Below are 24,206 nucleotides of genomic sequence, written 5' to 3' on the forward strand. Positions count from 1 at the left end.
ATTGATTCTGACTCTACAAGACTAATTTTTTACTTGCTAAGTAAAAACTTGATTCAATTTCTAATGGATTGGTTCTATTGGAAGAGACATCTAACAGTGATTTAGTCCAAATGCCTGATGACTTCTACATTTAATATGGAATTATGTGTAATATCCAGAAAGAGGGAATCACTGGGCAACATCAACAGAACCTGTTAATTTGGAAAAAGAAATCCCTGTCATCTTGAATGTCATGAAAAGAAACACAGATTAGACCTCATTGAAAATCATTGTGTCCTGAAAATAAAACTATTAGGATCATTGTTATGTCTAGCAGGCCACCACACACCTTTCAGATACAACTTTAAAAGAAAATTCAAGTGAAATTGTTTAGTGGGTCACTGGGTACCACCTACAGGAAACATGGTCCTATAGCCCATTCAGCTTCCAGGCTATGGTTGGAGAAGAGGGACATTGCCACACCTTCATCAGCCTGACAAGAAGAAATACCAGCATCTGACAGGCATTCAACTCGTGGATTCCTGCTGATACCGATTTATGTGTTAGCTACATATTGGGACTTTTAATTAATTTATCCAAGGATAAAAGAAAATAAGTGAAAACTCAGTTCCTTTGGCTGTTTGCCCCAACTATGAGTCATAATAAGCTATTAATTGTTTAAAGCAAAACCTTTACTGTTATGGTAAATATTTCTCAGATCTTTTCCCACATTTTTAATTTTTGACAAATTAATAAAAGTAGACTGCTGATTATTTAAAATATGAGCACAGAATTGCTGCTGTTTAGTGAGTCAGTTACGCATAAAGAAGCTAATAACATTTTGGCTTAAAAATGAAGATGTAAGATTAGAGACCAAAATAGTATCTTTTTCACTGCAAGAGTATATTCATTTGAAGTCTTAGATACCATCTTTTTAATTGCAAATTGCTCTAAAGCATTTTAAAAGCTGAAAAAGGTGTATGACGCTCATAAATATGCAGAACTGCAAGCAAGCGAAAGCTTAAAATCTCCACAATTTGAAAGCCTTTTTCACAGATTGGCAGAGCAATACAAAGGATAAGTGTACTTTAGAAAGGGTAAAGATGACTCCGATTTGTCTTCCATTTGAATATCTCTTCTGGAAAATGTTCAGCAATAATCTCTGATCTCCAGGTATATTTCTGGAAGGTGTGAACCAAAAGGAGATTTTAGGGTTTAAAACAAAGTAGCAAAGAGGAAATGTGGACACAATATGAACACAACAGTGAAAACCAAAACTGGCTATCAATATTTTCTTTTCTAAAATACCAGTGGGTGATATTATAATTTAGATATCAAATTTTATTTTTCCACAATAGTACCTTTTCAATTCTATAAATATGGTGGACTATATTTTTATATCTAATTTTTTATTCCACTACAACCTATAAAGAAACTAGGTTAAATGTTACAAGCGTTTAGATTCAAATCAGGTGCATCCATGTTGTTTACTAAAAATAGGCTATCAATTTTAGAAAAAGTAGTCTGGATCCTACATAACCCATACAAAATGTTCTCCTTTTCCACTGCAGACCTCAGTTATTCTCATGTGAATAGGGAAACCTCAATTAAAAGTATGAAGCAGATCAGTAGACTGCAAAATAGGTATAGAATATGTTAGTTTTCAATGGTGATACCAAGATTAAATCTATATAGATAGGGAGACAAGAGAATTTAATTAGAAGTCACATTACACTAAAACAAAATAATAGTTAGCTTGGACTGGAGCTATGGTGGCAATTAATCTCTAATTACTCTGCTCTCTAATAAGCACTGCATCTCACAGCTGTTCAAAACATAATACCTTTGCAACTGAAAGGCATTTTTTTTAAAAGCACAAATTCCTTTAGGGGTAAAAAGTTCATTTTGCAAAACATTTTCACGTATTTCTTAGGATGAAGGTAAAGCAAATCTTATGTTCTGCACAATCCTTAATGATTTTGTTTTAGATGCAGTTAGTTCTATATCCAGTCTGTAGATGAATGAAACTAGTCAAGATCAATCTAACTATTGAAGCTGGAACTGATCCTGGCAAGGGATGCAAGAAGTCACAGGAAGGGCTTCTATAGGTATGTTATCCAGAAAAGGAACGTGAAAGAATGTGTACTGCCCAAAAAAAATTGAGGAAGAGGCTGAGGTACTCAACGATTTTTTGCCTCAGTCTGCAGTGGCACACCTCATGATTGGATGGAAACAGGATGGGGACTGGGGAACAGAAGTCCCTCTCACTTTAAATAAAGATCAGGTGCATGACTTGAATGTACATATGTCTGTGAGACCTGATGAAATGCATCCCGGAATCCTGAGAGAATTGGCTGTCAAGTTGCTCTTCCTGATATTGGAAATGTTACGCAGTCAGAATTCCCAGGCAACTAGAAAAGGAGAAACATTGTACCCATCTTTAAAAAGGGTAGAAAGGAGGACCATAGGAACTACTGAGCTGTTAGCCTCACCTCTGGCCTGAGATGATCATGGAACAGATCTTCTTAGAAGTTGTGCTAGGGCACATGGAGGATAGAGAGGTGATTTGGGACAGTCATCATGGCTTCACCAAGACCACACTTGTGGTCTTCAATGATGGAGTGACTACATCAGTGTGCAAGTGAAGGGCTACAGATGTCATCTAGTTGGACTTTGTAAAGCCTTTGGCACAGTCCCCCCTCTAAAGTGGAGAATGGAGGATTCGATGGGTGGGCTATTGGATTAGGAAAGTGGTTGGATGATTGCATGAAGAGGATAATGGTCAATGGCTCAGAGTCCTGACAGACACTAGTGACAAGGAGTGTCTTTCCAGGGTCCATACTGGGACCAGTTTTATTTAATGTCTTCATTAATGATATAGATGAAGGGATCAAGTGCACCCTCAGCAACTTCGCAGATGACCCCAAGCTGAGTGATGTGGGACCTGGACAGGCTCTAGAAGGGGGCCTACAGGAATCTCATGTGGTTTAATGAGACCAAGTGCAAGGTCCTGCAGCTGGGCTGGGGCAACCTGTGGTATCAATACAGGTTGGGGGATGAACAGATTGAGAGCAGCCCTGACGAGAAAGACTTGAGGTGGTTGAAATAGTGGATATGACCAAGTAATGTGCACTTGCAGCTCGGAAAGCCAGTTGTATCCTGGGCTGCATCAAAAGCAGTGTGACCAGCAGCTCAAGGAAAGTGATTCTGCTTCTCTATTCTGTTCCAGTGAGACTCCACCTGGAGTGCTTCATCCAGCTCTGGGGATTCCAGCACAGGAAGGACAGTGACCTGTTGAAGAGAGACCAGAGGAGGGTCAGAAAAACTGTCAGGGGATGAATGGTTCTCCAACAAGAAAATGCTGAGAGAACTGAAGCTGTTCAGCCTGGGGAAGAGAAGGCTTTGGGGTGACCTAATTGCAGCCATCCACTACTGATGGAACTTTCAGCAATGTCTTCTACTGAAAGGTAGCTCTGCCCATGCCAGGAGAGCTGGAACTAGATGATCTTTAGATCCCTTCCAACCCAAGGCATTCTATGATTATATGATTCTACCTAGCTGTTTTCCTGGACACAGTAGAAATCTCCTACGAGTCCTGAAAAACACTTTGTTGATTTCCTCTCCTGATATACCTTCTACAGCTTTTGCCACATGAATGGGCAATTTGGCTTTGGTTTATAATGTGAGAGCACAGAAACATTTCAGAATTGCAGTACTAGCTATAATCTGAAATTATGAGCTTTAAACAATATATAAAACAACAATTAAATAATTGTTGTAATCCAATTAATTATTGGCGATGTCACAAGAGGGAAATGTCAACATTTGAAAAAAAGCCATAGCTTTATTTTTTCATGCAGAACCATTTTATCAGGATTGTATAAGGTACCAAACACTCCAGAGGTTGACCGCTATCAAGAGATATGTGCCAATGTTCTTGAAGAAATACAGAATTCCATATTAAAAAAAAAAAAAGAAGCTCATCAGACAATACTCAGAAAAGAACACTGAACTGGGCACGAAATGAATCAGCACTCTCCAATATTAAAATATGCATTAACAAATATCAAGATGTCAGTAAATCCATTTATATGTTATGAATAAATGTAGCTGAGCTGGCTCAAACCTGTCCTTCCTGAGAAAGAGATGGAATGGGATTCTGTTAATGAGTTTTGAAATAAAGCTTTATTTTTATTCACTACATGTCAATAAGAATTCAAGTTAAGCCTCACACAATTAAAGCAATATAATACTGCACAAGTTATTGAATTTGTTCAGGAATACTTAGTAGTTTATATATTACAGTACAGAAAGTATGTAATGTATCGTATCATTCCAAAGTACAGGCAAATTTTAAAGGGCATTATTTCTGCAAAGAGAAAGTGTAACTATTTTTTTAACCACAGAGAGAAAAGTAATTTCCCTTGTGTATATATATGTTATAAAGTATATTTCAATGAGTATATGACAATTATATTTTTCTGTACTATTTTTTATAACCTACATCTACACAGAGAGTTCTGTAGGAAATCTTAGTGGATTCCTCCTAATAGTCCTGATCATCTCTGTACATAAGAAATTCTGTAAAGTGGAAACATTCCCTCCTCTCTATAAAAGAGTATGTTCTGAAGCACTTATTTCAAGTCTAAAGACAAGATTCATGAATATGATACTGAAGTTGATTCAGGGAGAGGAGGAGTGAGAAGGATTTATGAAAATAATAATGTTCAGCCTTTCCAGTTTAAATTGTATTGTGCTACAGACTAACACAAAATCTCTGGTACATATGGAAATTAATTTCATAGATAGAAAAAATTACAAGACTGCTGCTGCAATGCAGAATTAAAAAAAAAACAAACCCCAAACAAAAATAACACAAGAAACACTATAGAAAGGTTCAACCAGAAAGTAAAATTTCAGGCAATAAAGATGTAGGTGTATCAAACACTTTGCCTTATTTTCAGTCTGCTATTCTCCACTCAAAGAAGAACAGTACATGGGCAAGTGCCGGAGGGCTATGGAGTACTGAGGTAGGAATAGTTAAGTATCATTCTGTAGTCACATCAATCACAACAAAATTCCACAGATCAAGGAGAACTCTTCAGAAATTGTGGTATTTGTTGTTCAAGGCTAAAGTAAACCAGATTCCTGAACTGAAACTAAGAATTAGAAATGATAGTTTTTCGAAGTGCTCAGCTTTACCCAACAGAAACATACAGATGTAGAAAAATTTTTACAGATGTGTTGTCAAGTCACTGGAGATGTTCAGTGTGTGAAATCCTTTTGCACACAAGACAGCACATGTGCTTATCATCTGAGATCTCCTGGGCTAGCGTTAATACCTCTCCATGACTTGGTACACAGGCTAGGGCAAAATCTTCACCTTCTCTTCTTCTCCTTTGAAGACTCCAGGAGACATTGCCTGCCTTCCTCATGGAAGGGAAAGTGGGAGAGCTAGGACAGTTTTATAGGCAATCTGTCCTACAGAGCCTCCAGATCAAGCTATGGGGAGAACACAATGTTTCACTCCAAATATCTCAGTCAGGCAGACTTAGAATTCTCCCAGGTATCTTAGTACTGAGCCCACAACCCTTTTGAGTCTAGCCTAAAGCAAATTTTCTGTATGATGGAAGAGGTGGGAGCAGCAATAATCCACGAGACATCGGAAGAAGTGCCTCCTTCACAGGAATGAATCCCAAGCTGATCAAGAAGTTCACACAGACAGAAACAGTCTTTTGGTTGTAAGAGAACAAGTCTACACCAAGCTGGGTGTGAGGATCAAGTGCTCTGCAATTTATACCTCCTGTACATGTTGGGCAAGTACAAGAACACATCCTCTCCAGGCAAATAGTTTTAGTCTTTGTGTATATGTACACTGCACAAAAACCAGGTATGTTTTTCCTGCAGTTCTTGCAATTATTTTAAAAATTTAAAATATGTATGTGTTGCTTCTAGTGAGATATTTGATCTAGCTCACCAGAGATTGAGAGTACTGAAAAACAACTGCAGCTACTTTTGACTAAAAATGAAAGAAACAAAGAACTATCATCATTTAAAAAACAATGATCTCTGAAGAGATCACGTGGTAGCCGGAAGTAATCAGTAACATTTGTCAGCTAACTATAGATTTTTTTAAATTTAATATGCCTACCTCTTTTATATGCTACGTTCATTTCCATAAACTTACATTTTTTTTCTCTATCATATTTAAGATATTTTTCCTGACATTCTTACAGTTATTTTAAAATTTTTCAGGGCATTTTAAGGGATATCCAACATCAGCCTAAATGTAAGCAGACATTAAATAAGCCTCCAATAATGTGAAAATTAAATATTCCATTTCTCATTTTTAACACAATTAAACTGTGAAAATTTTAAATTCTAATAAATATTTTATGAATTAAATATATAATGATTCTGTATAAGCTCATGCTTAGCAGAAATTACTGCAGTTATTATAAAGTATATAATCATTCTCTATAAAATTATGTTTACCAAAAATTGCTACAATTATTATAAAGGCAGTATTTAACTTGCAATCAATACAACTCTATAGCTATCAATCAACATGAAGCAATTTTTGAAAGCAACCACTTAAACAAAAAATGAAAAGCAAGATTAAAATTGATGTTGCTGATGTAAATCAGTCAAAGACTGACAAAATTCTCTTGGCAGTGTTATTCACCAATCACTTCTGTAACTCCCTCTGAGTCTTTCTGCAAGATGAAGCATTTGGTGCTGATTTTCAGTGCTTGGTCATCTTTCCAGAAGGCACTTAGGAGCAGAAATTGGCTTTGCAGTTATTTCCATCACTGTCTTTCAAAGTGATCCAAATGGTCCACATGCTCTCAGTAAAGGGTTTATTTCTCTTCTGAATTCCTCTGCATACAGAGGAAGGATTATCCTGTCACATCACTGGGAATTAGAAGAGTCTCATAAGCAATCAAAACCCAGGTGTCTCCAATATTTTCTTTCCCATACAAGAGACAAGACCATGTCTGCCAGATTACACTAAAGGAACCTGCAGTGGGGCAGCATTGCTCCTGGAGTCCCTTGGTCCCAGGTACAGAGCAGTACCATAGCTAGAGCTCTGCTACCTGCCAAATGTAACCCTGAAGGACATATTTGGCTAGTTCAGTGAAGCTGTCCTACTTTGAATATTAGAAGTAATATGTTCCTCACCAAAACCAAATTTATTTTTACTTGGCACAAAATGTATTGGCTTCTCACGTAGGTTTCTGCAGCGTTTTTTGCTTCTCTTGGTCTTAAATGTGGCTTGGCACCTTCCCTCTTCTCCAAAACTTGCCAACAAGAAGCAAAATCCTAATCAAAGCAAGCCCAAACTCACACAGGTAGGAGGCCAGCTACAGAGATCATGTCTGCAAAATGCCACATCTTGCTGGTGGTTGTAGAATTTCTCAACAGGCAACAGTGCAAGTCTCTAGTGGAACCCTAAATTACTGTCTTATTTTCTGACAATTTCAACTTATCTGTAACTTATCTCCTTTCTAGAGTTTAGAGAGCAAATGTATATATTTAATCACCATTTATATATATTCAGTTGATAATTTCCTGGTTTATGGTAATTTTGAATATGTTAATGACATCTGTAAATTTCATAACAGACCTGAATTAAGAAAATCTACTTATACATATTTATGGTGCATAATTCCACTCCCCAAGAGTGGAAATACTGGTCTAATGCAAAAATATCCCACACAGACATAATTTGCATATTTGATTATACTTTTGCTTATTTTATTTATTTTTTTAAGGCAGAGGTTTTTCTTAAGCAATCTGCTTTAAATATTTCATTATCCTTATTGTGATAAAAACTTGATTACAAATTTCACATGAAATCTGTAGCACCAGAGGTGTGCAAATTAGAGTCAGTGTCTTTATCTAAGTCTTCCAGAAACCCCGAGGACAAGGTCTTTAAAAGTTGCTTCATTCAGGGCAATGAGATGTGAACTTCTGCCCAACTAATGCCAAAAGGCACTTTCCCTACTGGGGAGGCTCCATTCTCTGGCAAGCCATGGGAAGAGGGAATCACAGGCCGCAGCAACCCTGACTGCAGGGAGCTGCACAAACAAAGCTCAAGGGAAGTCTTAAGAAAAGCATTCAGGTATGGGCAGGGCACACTGGATTTCAAGGAAGGAAGATACTCAGCAGGCAGGTTTCAGAGGACATGCACAGTCTGGGTACAGATGTCTGCCTGCCTGGGACTCCGGGCAATGCATCCTCTGGAGCAGTCAGAAACTGGAGACATTCAGGAATAGCCAAAACACCCTCCTGAGAGTAGTTTTATGGCCCTTGGTAGTGTCTAAGCAACGGAAAAACACTTGGTTCTTTCATGAGAAATAGAAGAAAACTCCTGTGGGGCTTGACAAAACCTTTACTTTTTTGACTTCAAATTAAATATTTTATTACTTGTTTCAGACTTTTTAATCAAAAGGGTTTAGTCTTTCCTTCCTTTTTTTTTTTTAATGGTCTGTATTGCCCAGCCCAAGTTCTAACAGGCTGAAATAGCTGAAAAAATTCTTCAGCAGTGGCAGGGATATTAACAGCAATAGCCCAGAAAGCAGTGGTATACCTGTGATGCTATGCTACTTTGTGAAGATATGAAAAGAGAGGAAAATGCCTACAAGGTTGTGGTGGTGCTGAAAATGCAGGTAAGGCTGCAGTGGTGCCTAACTTCACAGGCAGTGATGACAATGAAAACACTTGCACAGGTTTTCCTTCTACCAGCAGATATTCCTACCTTCTTCTGATTGTTTGGTCTCCTGTTGTATGTGTTGCATGACTTTATTAGCAAGTACTCACCCCACATTGCTGTTTCTTTGGGGGTATTCTTTTATTCAAACTAAGAATAAATTTGCACAAGCTGACTATCGTGACACAGATGGTATCATGTGCCATTGATCTAGTTATTCTGCCTCACTATAAAGCCTCCTGGATTAACTCACCTGACTTATTCCTCCTGTCTCCCAAGGGTACTTTGGCAACTAATTACTTAGGGTTTGCAAAAGTTTTCGCCACAATTTTTGTATCATTTATGAAGCAATTGCATATATGTAGGAGAATCTTGCAGTGTATGCAAACCCTCATCAATGCTCTGTTTTGTGTGAACTGCTCAATACCATGCTTACCCTACAGGTACAAAGATCCTTAATTTTCTGAAGCAGAAGGATTGATGTTACAAGGTTGAAATAGGAATTTGAAAAATATTCACTTATCTTGTCACAGCACTTAAACAGCTGTTGACCACACTGTTCACTATACAGATTTCAACAGCTCTTCAGCAAGCAAACTCAATAAGCTAGAGATATGCACACTCTTTCCCTTTGAGTAACAGGACACTCATGCTGTCTCATGCTGCAATAGCAGTGATCTCACTTTACATCCCCTTACCAGAGCATACCCTGTTCAGATCAAATAGAACTTAACGTCTTTGGAGCACTATGTTATATTTCATTGAGTCATCTGGTTCTTAAATCCTTCAAATATTCTGATAGGCAAGGTGTGAGATGTGGAGGCCATCTGCCTGAAGAGCCAGTTGTCTGGAAGAACAAAATAACATTTCTGAGTACAAACTTCCAGAAGAGGCAAAAATACTGATATTTACACTTAGAGAACTACTCCAGTTCCACTCTATTGCTTGCAAATCACTTCCATGAAACAGGATAACAAGGAAATATTGAAGGGTAATAAAGAAAAATTAAATATTTCAGCTTCTTAAAGCATATCATTAAAATCAATCATTATTTAATACAGTTTTATATCACATTAGCAGTCTGCAGTCTTTGTCAGGAACAACTGTTCATTATACTAATTGCTCTACCCCCAAAGCACGGTTAAAGGAGCTGCAACTTGAAGGTATTTTGAAGCGCTGATGGGGAAAAGGTGGCTCTAATGGAAAATGGTGGTAGTATCAGTGTTAGAGAAGTTACCACAGTCCATTTAGTATCTGATATTTGAAAAAAAAAAAAGTATATGGAATATGCAACCATATGCAAACAACACATTCTGCATTGCAAACAACACACCTCACACATCCTTCTCAAGTACTCCTGGAGCTCCCTTTTACAAGAAGTCACAGGAGTCAGAATTTGAAAGAAACATTTTGGTTCCTATTTTTATTTCTTATTTGCTTATCTATTTAGCTATTTTTTGTATGTTTTGAAAAAAACAGAAAGCATTTATGGTCATCACCATCATCATCATCATGAATGAAGATTTGGGAAGGATTCTACCCACATTTGATACAAGCACGCTGGTGGTTAAATAGGCCAATGCAAGATAGACAAGTCCGGTTGCAAAAGGCACAGCAGAAAGACTCCTTAGGTTGTATCGGCAAGACATGATTCTTTTTGTGTTGTCTTTTCTCCTCGAGAGTGATCCTGCGTGTGTTCTCAAAAGAAGCAGCAGCGTTATAGATGGTGTGTCTCCAGACCTCCCGATTGGAGGCCAGAACAGACCAATGATGATGATCAATATGACCGAGGCTGAGATGTCGTTTCAGGGAGTCCTTGCATCTTTTCTTTGGGGCTCATCTCTTGTGGTAGCTGGTGGCAAGTTCACCATAGAGCAAGATCTTAGGGAAGCGGTGGTCCTTCATCCTGGAGACATGTCCTGCCCAATGCAGTTGTGCTCTCAGCAACATGGCCTCAATACTTGTGACTACTGCCTGTTCTAGAACAGACGTATTAGTTACGTAATCTGACCGGTGGATGTTTAGGATTGTATGGAGACAGCCCGGATGGAAGCGTTCTAGGATTCACAAGTGGTGGTGGTAAACGACCCATGATTAGGACCCATATAAAAGAGTAGACAGCACTATGGCTCTGTAAACACTGATCTTGGTACTTTTCTTCAGGTGTTTATTTCACAAAACTTTTATGGGGTTTTCCGAAAGCACTATATGCCTTTGCTAACCTGTTGTCTATCTCTTCATCGATCTTACTGTCCGAGGAGATGAGGCTACCTAGGTAATTAAACTGCTGGACTCATTTGAGCTCTGATTCGCCAATGGTGATATGGGGATGATGGAAGACTTCCTGAGGTGCAGGTTGATAGAGAACTTCTGTCTTCTTTAAGCTGACTTCCAGCCCAAAGAGCTCAGCAGCCTCTGCAAAGCAGGATGTTAAACGCTGCAGAGCTACTTCTGTGTGGGCAACGAAGGCGGTGGCGTCAGCATAAAGCAGTTCACAGGCGAGATGATTTAAGGCCTTCAGTCACCTTAGGTTGAATAGGCTTTGACTGGTATGATAGCAAATGTAGATACCATCCTGATCATCAAGGTCTGCTGTGACCCTTTGGATCATCATGCTGAAAAAGACTGTGGGTAGGCTTGGTGCAAGAACAAAACCTTGTTTCACACCACTGGTTATTAGAAAGGGCTCAAAAAGTGCATTGCCATATCTGACTTGGCTGTGCTGATCCTCATGAAGTAAAATGATCATTTTAAGGAACCTGGGGGGACATCTTAAACGTTCCAAAATCTGCCACAGACCTTTTCTGCTCACAGTATTGAAAGCCTTGGTGAGATCAACAAAGGTTACATAGAGACCTTTGTTCTGTTCCCTACACTTCTCTTGCAGTTGTCTGAGAACAAATACCATGTCTGTGGTACTCCTGTTGGCTCTGAAACCACACTGGCTTTCAGGTAGAAGTTCTCCTGCTACAGTGGGTATTAGTCTGTTCAAAAGTATTCTTACCAGGATTTTGCCAGCAATGGAGAGCAGAGTAATACCACAGTAATTTGAACAGTCTGATTTATCTCCTTTCTTCTTATACAAAGTGATGATGACTGCGTCACGAAGGTCTGATGATAGTGCGCCTAGTTCCCAACAGTACACAACAATCTCGTGAAATTTACAGTAGACAATGATATATATATTTCTTGCATAGAAAATAAAAGCATTTTTGGTATTTTCTACATATTATTTGGTCGCAAAGCCCAACTTCATGATTCCAAGTTGTTTCTACTTGCGTAACAAAACTTTTTCATTTCCCTTAGCTACTCTTTTACCTTCTCAGGAAAATGCTTTGAAACTAAACAAAAATAAACAATTATTTTTTTCTTCCTCCCGTGAGTACAGTGTACAGTGTAATGTGCAGCACTAAGTCACAGCCTTTCATCCACTCTGTTGAATACTTGTCCTTCAGCAAAGGCAAACATGATATTACTGGCTTCTTCTGGGAACAACAACATTTGATGCTTCACATAAGGCACAAAAATTTCATTCTGCCAAAAACAGAGTGATCTCCCCAGATTTGATGGCACACTTATAGATAGAGTTGGTGTTTTCCAACTTTATCCAGCATCCCTTAAGAGCCTCTAATTTCCCAAAAAGGTAAAGTTACAAGTGCCAAGGCATTATCATTCATTTAGGCTTTCTCCAGCCACAAATATTGCTTTATGGAATACAGATGAGTTACTACAACAGTTCAAAGAATGTTAGTTGGGAACATTCTGTGGCATCTGAATGCAAAATGTGTCTCTATCAAAGACACACATCCTACCTAACAGGGCCACGGAAACACAGTTCTCATTATTCTAGTAACTAGGAAAAGAAGCAGAATTTCGGTATTCTGTTTTTCTGGCAATACAGAACTAAAAAGAATAGCTTAAAAGAGCTAGTGTATTTTCTTAGTGCCATGAATGTTATAATAATCAGATTACGCCCGAAAAAATCACTTTATCCAGGCTGTAATTTTCTATGCCATTTTGCTGATAATAGAGACTGCAGGAAAATGCAGTTAATTTTAGTTTCATTGCCACACTTCAATGATGTCAGAACAGAAAGAAAGGCCAGCATTGCAAGAGGGAATTTAAATGGGCTGGATACCTACTTCCCAAATCTGAGGTATGTTGTGCTCAGTTTGTCAAATTATTTCATATCTAGTGCATTGCTCCTTTTCATAATGTCCTATAAAATTCTAACCAATTTAAAAAACATATAAATTATTCATCAACAGTGAGGTGAGAATAAGTTCATGAGGGTAAAAAAATCATTATCATGCTATTGATGTCGAGATTAGGTGGCCTATGGGAATCTTCTGGATCAAACATTTGATTGAAAATCACAATAGTCAGTTCTTAACCACCTGAAAGTGGTCTGTTCAGGCTGTGGACATACAACCAGTAGAGACACATCAGATCCAGGCAAACTGGAGCCAGAAGGGTCATCGCTTCGAATACTGTGCTGAAGCAACTGTCTTGCCTCTGGAACCACCTCCTGAAATCCCAAAAGAAGAGGCAAAATGGAGAATGGCGCTCACAGGCAGGAAACAGGAAAGGGGACGTTTGTATATACATATGTTTGGTATAAACTAGATCAGACTCAGGGTCCAAGGAGGTGCTTAGTGGATGAGCTAATGAAGAGAGGCGTGATTGCCCACTGGTGGAGAGGACAGTAGAGAGCATCAGACCCAGTGGGGAAAAGCCACCAGACAGGCCATGAGTGCTGCAGAGCACCATCCCAAAACCTAACCCAGCTCAAGATCTGATATTCAGTCTCTGTACTGAGTTGTGGTATAGTGGCTGATATGTTCTAGGGATTTCAGACCATTTCCAGTGTAACACTGCATGAGTGAATATAAGGAAGGTTTACTTGAACTTTAAAAACAAAGTAGTAAATGAAGAGAAAAATATTCCCTCCTTAAGGGAAGAGTAATAAATCTGAATCCCTACAGAAAGCCTTGATTAGATAAAGCAAACAATAATCAAACATCTTTAACCACCCACCCACTGTTCACAGACTTTAACTTGACCCTTTGAGAATGACTGAATTTGTGCTTATGTCCTTGCCGAGAGACTGGAAAGCAACTGCAGCAAGAAAAGCAATTAGTAAGATGACAAAAACCCCAGCCTTTAATTTATTGGAGGGTAATGTGGACTAATTCAGAGTGGAAAAAAATCACAAATGGAACAATTCTGTGGTCACTCACCGCAGAAGTTAAGAAGCAAAAAAATAAAAAATGGTATTTAGAGGAAATTAGAAAAAACCCTGCACTTCCTCCCACACTAAAAGTTGAAACCAATAGCAATAAAGAAAATTCTTATAAGCACTTGACCACATCTGTTGGATGCCATCCTGATCTCATCTTTATCAATAACTGGTTTGACACTGGCACTCAGAATTTTGCATGACTCTTTCCACAGACAGACAGTTCTTTTGTTCTTAATTCTGCAATCCTTCCTGCTTGTTTATTTACACTGAGAGAATTCCATAGTCTCTTTTTCCACTCATTCTGCAATGAATTATTGTTCTTATTCTGGAAACTAAAACCTATCAGAAGCAGTACCGTATGAAGAAAAGTTATTAGTTGACAAAATCATAAGGAGTAAAGGATAAGGCAAAGCTAAAGTATTTTAAAGTATGCTAAGCACTCAGCAGTCCACTAAGCACATGCTTGAGAAAAAAAAAGAAAAAACAAACAAAAATAATAAAAGAACCGATTGCTCTCTTGTTTAAAAGAAGTTTTAAACTATAACGGACGTTGAATATAACTTATTTTCACTTTATCCAGAGCAAATAATTTATCATCCCTGGGATATATCAGTTAAAAATAAACAGTCTCAACACTTGCTCAGAAAAAATGCCGATAATTCAGCAAGCAAAAACATTCTGGGTACTATCAATAAAACCATAAAAATCGTAAAATTGAACATGATCACTGGGTTACAGAAGAAGTGAGATTATTTTGGAAAAACCGAGGCTTCTCAAGGATTTTTCATGTGAAAATTTTCTCTCATTGAGAGACAAGCCATGCCAAAAGTAGTAGTTGTAGTTGTTCAGCAGTGTAGGAGAGCAGGTAAGTTGGCTCTTTCTGTATGGAAGAAAGCCTCCTTGTGCCATAAAATGGTGTTCTTCTTTTTCAGCCAACCTTTCTCCTGAGAAAAATATCAAGTGAGAGACATCATGTTAACTTTTCCTAGACTACTGTTACTTTTAGATCAAGATCAGGATTCCAGTTGAAAATATTTTTGAAGATTAAATGAAATTAAAAACCTTTGAGAGTGGTCAGAATTGTCCTGTGTTGTAGGAATAATTTGAATTATTTTATTGAAACAGAGCATGAAAATATCATATCCTGTGGGAACAGGAGAAAAAGTGATGTCTTTCCTCCTCTATCAGGCAAATCTCAGAGAAAACAATTTCAGAAAAAGAGATGTTTAATATTGAAAAGCTTCCTCTTGTTTAATCTTAAATTCTAGTGATTACCTAGATGTTTCTAGGTGTATTTGAGCTAAAGATCACAGCAAATAGAACAGTGCTACCCAATGGGCAGAAAAGATGAGGGTTTTTTCATTTCATTTATAGCTTGCTTCAGAGATTCTACAAAGAAAGGTGCTCTGGCCATCCATGTTGATATTCAGAAGAGCAACCTCTGCCTTCCAGGCTCTGTTATTGACTTTGCAATCCAGTATCACAAGTTGCAATGACTTCTGGCCTTCGTAGAAAATAAGAAGAAGTGGAGTCTTAGATCTGGGTTGTTAGCTGCTACCTACTCACAAATTGCAAGTGTGTTTTATTCAAGTTCACCACTACTGCCACAACAACCCTGTCCTTTTTCTCATCACGCTTTGTGTGTACAAAGCCAAACACCTCTGATACTGCTGTGGTGACCAAAACTGTAGCAAAGGTCAGCATGTCAGAACAGGAGAAAACAGTACCAAGAAGATAAAGCAGCCTCCTCCAGAACAGAAGAAGCAAGACCTGGTCTCCTCCACGGCGTCCAACCCAGGGGCTTGGCGGCTGCTGAAGGATACAGAGGTGGGAGAGTTGTTCAGTCCCAGGAGCTGAGGCTGAAAAGATTCTTCTTTCACTCTAAGCAATGCCAAACAGTCCCCTATAGATCTTTTCTGTGGTATTTCCAGTCAAAAGGTGTCACGGGACTTCCAGTGGTTGATTATTCTACTTTTTTAGGTGTAAGATTAAAAACCGGGGGCAGAGGAGGCAGGCAGAGTAGGTTTCCAAATCCCCCTGTATTTCACAGGAAAGTGTCTTCTGTCACTAGTGTTCATCTGGTTTTTTTCATGTCCCTTTTCGACAGTTTTTTTCCAAACCAGCCTGTTTGCACATATTTTTCTTGGAGTGTGCTCCTCAAAACTCAGGAAGCTTTTTGAAATAAGGATTCCCAGTTTCCAGGATAATGTTGTATGGGACCCTCCACAGACACTTTCCTGCTGGACTCCTCTCTACCCAGTTATTCTCAGTTCTACACCTGCAAAATTAATTTTTTGTCTTTCAGTACCACACATTGCAGTCATCCTCTCTGAATTTCATCTTCTTCATGTCAGCTCTCCAGTATATGAAACTTATTGGTCATCTAATCCTGTTCCTTTTCCTGCTTTAGAAGGGTTCTCACCTTGGTATCACCTTTCAAGTCTCTCTGGACACAAGCCAGGATAGATAACCAGCAATGCCCATTTGAATTCTCCCCTAGACAGCTCTCTTTAAATATTTTGTCTTTTAACTTGTGTACTTATTCTTCCTAATTTAACTTTTGCATCTGTTTTTCAAGACCCTCTTTGTTACAATATCATATGAGACCTTAAGCATAGCCTTGCCAGTTCCCAGTTCTGTAAACCTGGTGGGCAATATTTTATTCTTAAGCAATTTCTCCAATTTTCAAAATAAAAAATTAATATCACAAGACCTGCCTTGCATGAAGAAAAATGGACTATCAAACTCCAATGATTACATAGCAAAAAGTGCATTATATTACTCCATACTGTGATAGTTTGAAGATTCTGTGCACTAACTATGAAACAGATTTCAGTTTATGAATGCTATGCCTCAACCAGCAGTGCAATAACCTGCACCATACACCTACTGGAGTGAAGTTACAGAAAAAAAAAATCAGTTAACAGAAAAGATCCTAATTTCTGTGAATCACCAAAGCCAATGAAGCTTTCAGAGCAAACCTACAAATTTGATGGAAAGAGTAAAAATCATTATGAATTAGTGGTTTAATTAGAAAAAGTAGATTCAGAAAGATGGAGAAAGATGGCTACAGAACAAGAAAACATTGCCAGAAAAACCATAAAAGATAATTGGAAGAGGCTAGCGTCCAAAGCATCTGTAGAGCGGAGTGCCCAGAGTCACTCAATGCCAATGACATTGTCTGGGATCTCCAAAGTCCAAGCTGCAAAGTTAATACATAGTTTAAAAATTATTAATGAAAATTAATTGTCTGAACAAGACAAACATAGCATTGGAATTTCATGGGTGTTTGTATCATAGAAAGCATTCGCCCTTTTATCTCTTTTGAAACACTACTTTGATACATCATCCCAATTTCTTCCCATTTTCTACAACCTCGTGATGTCATCTATCTACCTCCTATAGCTTACTTTCTTCAGGTTCTCACTTAAGGATGCACAGCAAATCAAACTTTCTCTTCCAGTCATCAGTTCTTTTGTACTTGACACACAGACATGTATGACTTTGGATAAACAGGTTAGACATCTTCCTCCTTACTGCATGTGAAATGAACACATAAACTGTGAATTGACTGACTTAGGATAAACGGAAAACATCATTTACCTATCTTTGAAAAAAAATATGTCAAACAAATTCAGTGCTATTTGTGCTGTCGTTACTACTTAATATTTTATATTCTCATTCTAGTAGATGGTGATGGTCACATTCAGTCTGCAGCTGACCCACACTAGAAGAAGTTTCTCTGGTATCTTCAAGCTTCTCTGAGCAGTACTTTTAGAGAAAGGAAACACTTCAGCACTATTATGGAACATTTGTACTAAAGTTGTGCCCAGAAGTTCAGTCACAAAAATGAGCCAAATCAGTTTTCTGCACAAAGATTTTGTTCCATAAGAGGAAGAGGAGTAACGTAGAAAAAGGGGGATAAGATAACAGAAGCAACTGATACAGGACTCTTCCTAGCTGAGCAAACACAGGAAAGTCTGTGGTTTTCTGTGGATAGAACAAAGAAAAACTAAATTAGTATGTTGACATACAAAGTGCTGGAAGATAGCGGAACAGCCATTTATACATGCTAATGTAACACAGCTGAAAATTTATTCCACAGTGTGGGAAGAGGCAGTATAGACAGGGAAATTACACAGGTATTTGCATGGTGCATATGCAGTTAATTCACAGGGTCCTAACAGCAGAACATTTATATTCATATTTGTGCATATATGTGTGCATATATATATACAACTCCATATCATTTAATGATATGATTTTCCGTTTAAAATAGTAGTCACACAGAAGTAAGATAACAGTGGGCGCATTAATCTGACAGTGAAGTCATATCAGATCTTCACTGTCCCTTTTTGGTTTGGAAGAGGCAGTGTCTCTTCACTAATCACCATGATAGACCTGTGGCACCACTGAGGAGGTGGTGACTTTTACTCCAAAAAATCCCTCACAGCCCAGTGCACTTTTGCAGGCTGCCTGCTTACCTTTTACCAAAGTTTCTAATATGCACAACACCACAGTAACTACTCATTGACAGTTTAAGATGTGCAAATGGTACTAGCTGCAAGGGTCAACAGACTTCACATTTGGGACCAAATACATACTGAAATACAAGAAAAGGAATTTAAACAAGCAGATTCAAGCTCTGATCCTGCAGTGCATCTCAGTTCTGCTTAAAGGCTACAGGAGAAACCCTGTGGCAAAACAGTGCAGTACAAAACAGTAGGAGTCTTTTCACTTAGGAGAGAGGTTTTGAGAGACACCTTTCAGCTCCTGTTATACAAATCTCACTCCCTGTCTCACCTTCCCTGCTGAAAGCCTCTGACTGCTTAGGTAGCAGAAAGAGGAACAAAGGCAGACTCCCCTCCTGCTGCTAAGCTGATCAAGAGTAAAAAGACATTTTCCCCCTTCCCTTCATCTACAAAGTAATAGCTGAGATTCAACAGAGCTTCCAGATGAATAGGGATTTCCAAGGATCATAACTTGCAGTAAGGCAGGGCATAGGGAGTGTAACTGTGCTGCTCTAGAACTATGAACTCTATATGTGAACCCAGTGAGGGTCTCAGAGGGCCCTGTTGTAACCTACTGGAGTCTACAGTAACTGAAAACACAAGAAAAAACATCATGCATATCACAGGTATGGAAAAGTAAATACACAAAATGAGAAAGACACAAGGAGATGAACTGTTGACCCTTTTACTTGATAAGTTTGGAAAGCAGAGCATCTACTAACACAAGCAGGCAGGTTCCCATATCAGTGCATAGTTCTGAAGAATCTCACATAACTCTGGATGAGGCTGAGGAGGTCTGAGTGTGCTCTTCATACCCAGATCACCCCTGGAAGCTGAGTGTGCTCAGAATCAGAAAGGTTAGTTTTCCCCTCTATTCCCTAGGGATGCAGGCTTTCCAGGCAGTCTTTGAGTTCTCTGTTTCAGAACAGGCATTTTTACTTAACAATATAGTGAACTATCGCACAAAAGCACACTCTTTTTTCTTAGACATGGTTATGCTGGATAAATTTTATTAAACCCTTATCTAGTTGAAGCTAGGAACAAATCTGCACAACTAGTGAGCCGGGAGAAAATAGTTCAGAATTGTGCATTACCAGACTACACAGAACATTACTCTTTCTTATCACACATGAAGTTCCTTTTTCTCTGCAAAATTCAAGGACTAGTGCTTACTCTGCCTGCACTGCCAAAACAACTTCATATATTGACATGTATTTCTTACTTCCCAGAGCTTATAGTTGATATAAAGATAGATTAAGAGTTTTGAATTGACACACTAGAGGTGAGAATGAATGACTGGATCAAACAGCTAATTAAACTCTTTTGGGAAAAGTGACAACTTAAAAGGGAAAATGATAATTTTCCAGCAATTTTACAAGCTACTGTGATGAAAATTGTGTTCTACGCAAAATGAGAGAAGTAATTTTCAAATAAAAACATCACTGAAGTATCAAAGCCTTCAATATGTGAAAAGTAATTTATTTTTTCCTATCTGATAAGAGAGCTTACTTGATCTTCTTGTTTTGGATATGATTCTATCTCAGTTAAAAACATTCTTTTTTAGGAGATTTATCCTCAAATCATTAAGGAGATTTCAATGAGTTTTGTAGCAAATATTAGGACTTTCTTCTTTTCTTATCAATATGGGCAACGTCTGCTCTGCTCATATCTGCATGCCTGAAGACACTGGGCTCTCTGCAATGCTGTCTCATTATCTACATTTAGCTCTGAGAGAGAATATCCACCTGTTGATCTGCCGTTTAGGCATGGAAAGAACTGCTACAATCTACGGGACTCCATCAACACAGAGGAAAACGTTTATTCATGGAAATCTGGTTTAGGCTAATGTTACTGTTCCCTCAAAAGATGTGGTTTCCATCTGTTCATTCACAAGGCTGCTATGCTTAAGGAGACTGAGCCACCACCAGCCTGAGCTACCTAGTAAGGCTGAATTTCACCCTCTTTGGAGCATGGCTTTTGCTAGATACCTCCAACAGAATTTCCTCCACAAGTTTATAGCATCACATACACTCAAGTTCACAAACCGTGCCTTGAACCTTTGCAGACCAGCAGTGAAAGTCCAAATACATAGAGTGAGCAGCAGGAATCCATTTACCATCAATAAACATTACAAGCCTCTTGTGTATCTCTATTAGGCTACACCGAAATAACACAGCTGGATAACTTGGGAAAAAAATTGCTGCAAGCGTTCATTGCGATATTTATCTCTACACGAGCAGAAAATATTGGGAATAAAATTTTCAGACCTGTTGAATAATTTTAGTTACACTACTATCTGGTGTCAGTTTTATTAAACTTTGCACATTTGAAAAATTTAATTGCTTCTCTTAATATAACCTCATGTTTACACCTGCAACCCACTTTTTAAATTTGTTGGACAAAAGTCCACCTGTAATGATAATACGTTTAATGGGAATATTTATCTTTTTCTTCAATGACACCCAAATTAGACTAATTATTGCAATGACTGTAAAAAAATAAATGCATTGCCAGAAAAATGGACAAAAGTTTGATTGTACCAAAGAGCATACTTAAAATATCTTAAAATTTATTCATTAACACACTTCTAAATATTACTATTTATATTTTTACATTTCAGAATGTAATCAGGGATAAGTCAGTGATTTTACTATAGATGTGAACTATCGTATTTTTGTTGTTCCTGAATTACTGCAGTATGAACACCATGTGGAATTAATTGCTAAAAAGTAGTATTTTTCTGATCTGGTTTTAGTTTGTGTGTTTGTTTTTTTTTAGCTTCCTTTCAGAAATTACTCCAGCTAGCAGAGATCTGACTGGACCAAGCTGAGCTCCAGACTGTGCAACCAACAAACATGGTCCAGATCTATACGACTTGCAGCAGAATACTAGTACATATCTGTGCCTGAATTTCCCTGATAAGGACACTGGAGAGAGTCCTGAGTGGATACTAAACCATAGCCACCATAGGCACATAGCCACTAAAGAGAAACTAAAAGAAATCAAGTACTGAGTTCAAGAGCAGTATTTCTCTTAACGTGAAAGTCTACTTCAGTGGTAGGATGTCTGCGCAAAACAGAAGTTTAGAGCTTGAGCTATCCATTGCTGAAATTTCCTGCCCTTTCTGAAGTCATCCAGTGAAGATCATTCTGCAGTAGTAATTATATTTATGTGAAATAAGGAAATTTATTTATGGGTGAAATTATAATTTATGAGTAAAATTAGGTATTTAGAATAAGCATTCCTAAGAAGTACTCTAAGAAACAAGAGGTGCACTTCTATCAAATCTCCACCACATTATTAATCCATCCTCCCATTTTGCAGCTTTATAGGATCAACAGAATAATCTCTAGGTACATACAGAAAATAACCTGCAGTACAGCTGCAGCAGGACACAAAATAATATGCTACATTACAGTCATGTATTAGTAGGGTCCTTTTCTGCCATTCTGCACTACCAGGCAACACCAGTACATCCCATATTATTCAGAAAACATGCTGCTGCTGCTGCCAAATTGGGATTTTTTTTCAATGCAGACAGGGTACAGCACATCAGTCATGATGAATTCTAAATTTATTTTTCTCTCTGTGTTGCTGATGACTGTTCACATAAGAGTATTTTATCTTGAGTCATTTCTCTGAAAGGTCCTGGGGCCTTGCTAATTTTATTTAGTGAATTTAATACCAGTTTCTTTTGATAGCAGAGCTATTTTTAGTGGTAAGATATTTTCCTGAAAAGTATTCCTTTAAACTCAGAAGTTCTCCTTCAAGATGGATAAGATAGTGAAACATCAAATGAAATTGTTATAATAATGCATTACTTTTGGGGAGGGGGGCAAATATTTCAGCAGTAAAGAACTTAATTTGAAAAATAGGCCACCCTCACCCTCAATAACTGTACAAAAATTCAGGGTATTAGATTTGCAATGTACAGGATTCACAGATTTTCAAATAATCCGCATTATTAAAAAGACAGGAAAAAAGTCATGTTTGATCTCATGTCAACACAGACAGTAAATTTGCAGGAATAGTTTGTAATAATGTAGCACATTGTATTATATTATCATCTGATGTGTTTTATTTTACTATAATTATACGTTTCAGGAAGAGTTGCTGAGATTAATCAAAAAAATGCTCACTGATGACAACAGATATTATTTTACATAATATGAAGCACAACGCACTCCTTCAGGAACCTCCTTGCAAATGGAAGTTTTTGTGATTGGCAGTAAATACATAAATATGATCACACAGAAGAAAGAGTACCAAAATTGCACAATACATACATGCCTGTGTTTGCTTTCTGGTTGAATAGCAGACCTTGGGGGACTGAAATTTGTCTCCCATTTCACTGATTACTTTCCAGTTGCTTTACAAACAGAATGAAATAGAGCCTAAATCAAGCAATCTGTTCTTCTTTCATGTGGAAGCTATGTGTATTTTTTTCTAGACTGCTCTTTTTTTTTTCATTAGTGGTTTTGAACTACCTGAAGCTGACTAAAAAGTACTCCTAAGCACATCATTTTATCTCAGTGTTCACTTCTGATTCAAAGCAAACTATCCTGATAAACAAGTGAGAAGTGATGGAGAATAGGAGGAGAAGTTCCAGGTTTTAATGCCACTGTCTGAAAACAGGTTGGTTTTGTGGGTTGTCAGAAAACATGTGCAACTGGATCACCTTCTGCCATGATCATTATATTACAAGTATTTAAATTATAATGTAACTATAATCTACAAATCAAAACATAATTTAAAGAGTTAATTTGCAAACCATTTCAAGTCTCCCATTAAACACTATTATCTCTCTCTTTTGTTCATCTACAGCTCAGTGACTTCAGCTTCAATAAAAGATCAAATGATATGCTTCACTCCTATGAAACCTTCTCCTGAATTTAATAAATTCCTTCTGAAATACCATCTCTGCATCTGTGTGCTTCATCTGAGTAATTCCTTGGTACAACTGGGTGACTAAGCCTGAATACCAGGCTACAGGATACCACTTTATCCCTTCAACATTAGATATGGTTGTAACTCTTGCATATAACAACAGTTAAAAAAAGCACCACAGAAACAGGATATTTCTTTTTCTTTATCTCTGAAGGGTACATAAACATATTATATTGGATTTATGTGGCAAGCCTTTGGTAGCAAAAGGACTACGGCAGTGACTTCTGTGAGAAGATTCCAGAAGCTGATCCCATGTTGGATGGAGTGAGTTCCAACCGGTTCCTGCAGATGGCCAAGGCTGAGCCCATCAGTGACAGTGGCACTGCCTCTGGGATGCCATTTTTAAGAAGGGTGGGAAAAGAACCTGCAACTGCAGCCTTGAGAGGGGATTGAGAATATGTGAGAGCAACGACTCTGCAGTCACTAAAGCCAGTGAAGAAGGAAGAGGAGGAGCTGCTCCAGGCACTGCAAACTCTGGTGAAGGTCATGGCAAAGAAGGTTGTCCTCATGCAGCCAATAGACGTCCATGGTGGAGCAGAGATCCACCTGCAGCCTATGGATGACCCCACACTGGAGCAGGGGGATGCCTGAAGGAGGCTGTGACCCTGTGGAAAGTCCATGTTGCAGCAGGATCCTGGCTAGATCCACGCCCCCATGGAGAGAGGAACCCATGCTGGAGCAGGTTTGCTGGCAGGACTTGTGACTCTGGGGAGGACCCACACTGAAGCAGCCTGCGACTGAAGGACTGCACTCCATGTAAGATACCCAAACTGGAGCAGTTCATGGAGAACTGCAGGCCGTGGGAAGGTCTCAT

The sequence above is a fragment of the Manacus candei genome, unplaced genomic scaffold (genome assembly GCF_025592945.1).
Source record: "Manacus candei isolate 608988 ecotype Guabito, Panama unplaced genomic scaffold, ASM2559294v1 h1tg000024l, whole genome shotgun sequence".
NCBI lineage: Eukaryota > Metazoa > Chordata > Aves > Passeriformes > Pipridae > Manacus > Manacus candei.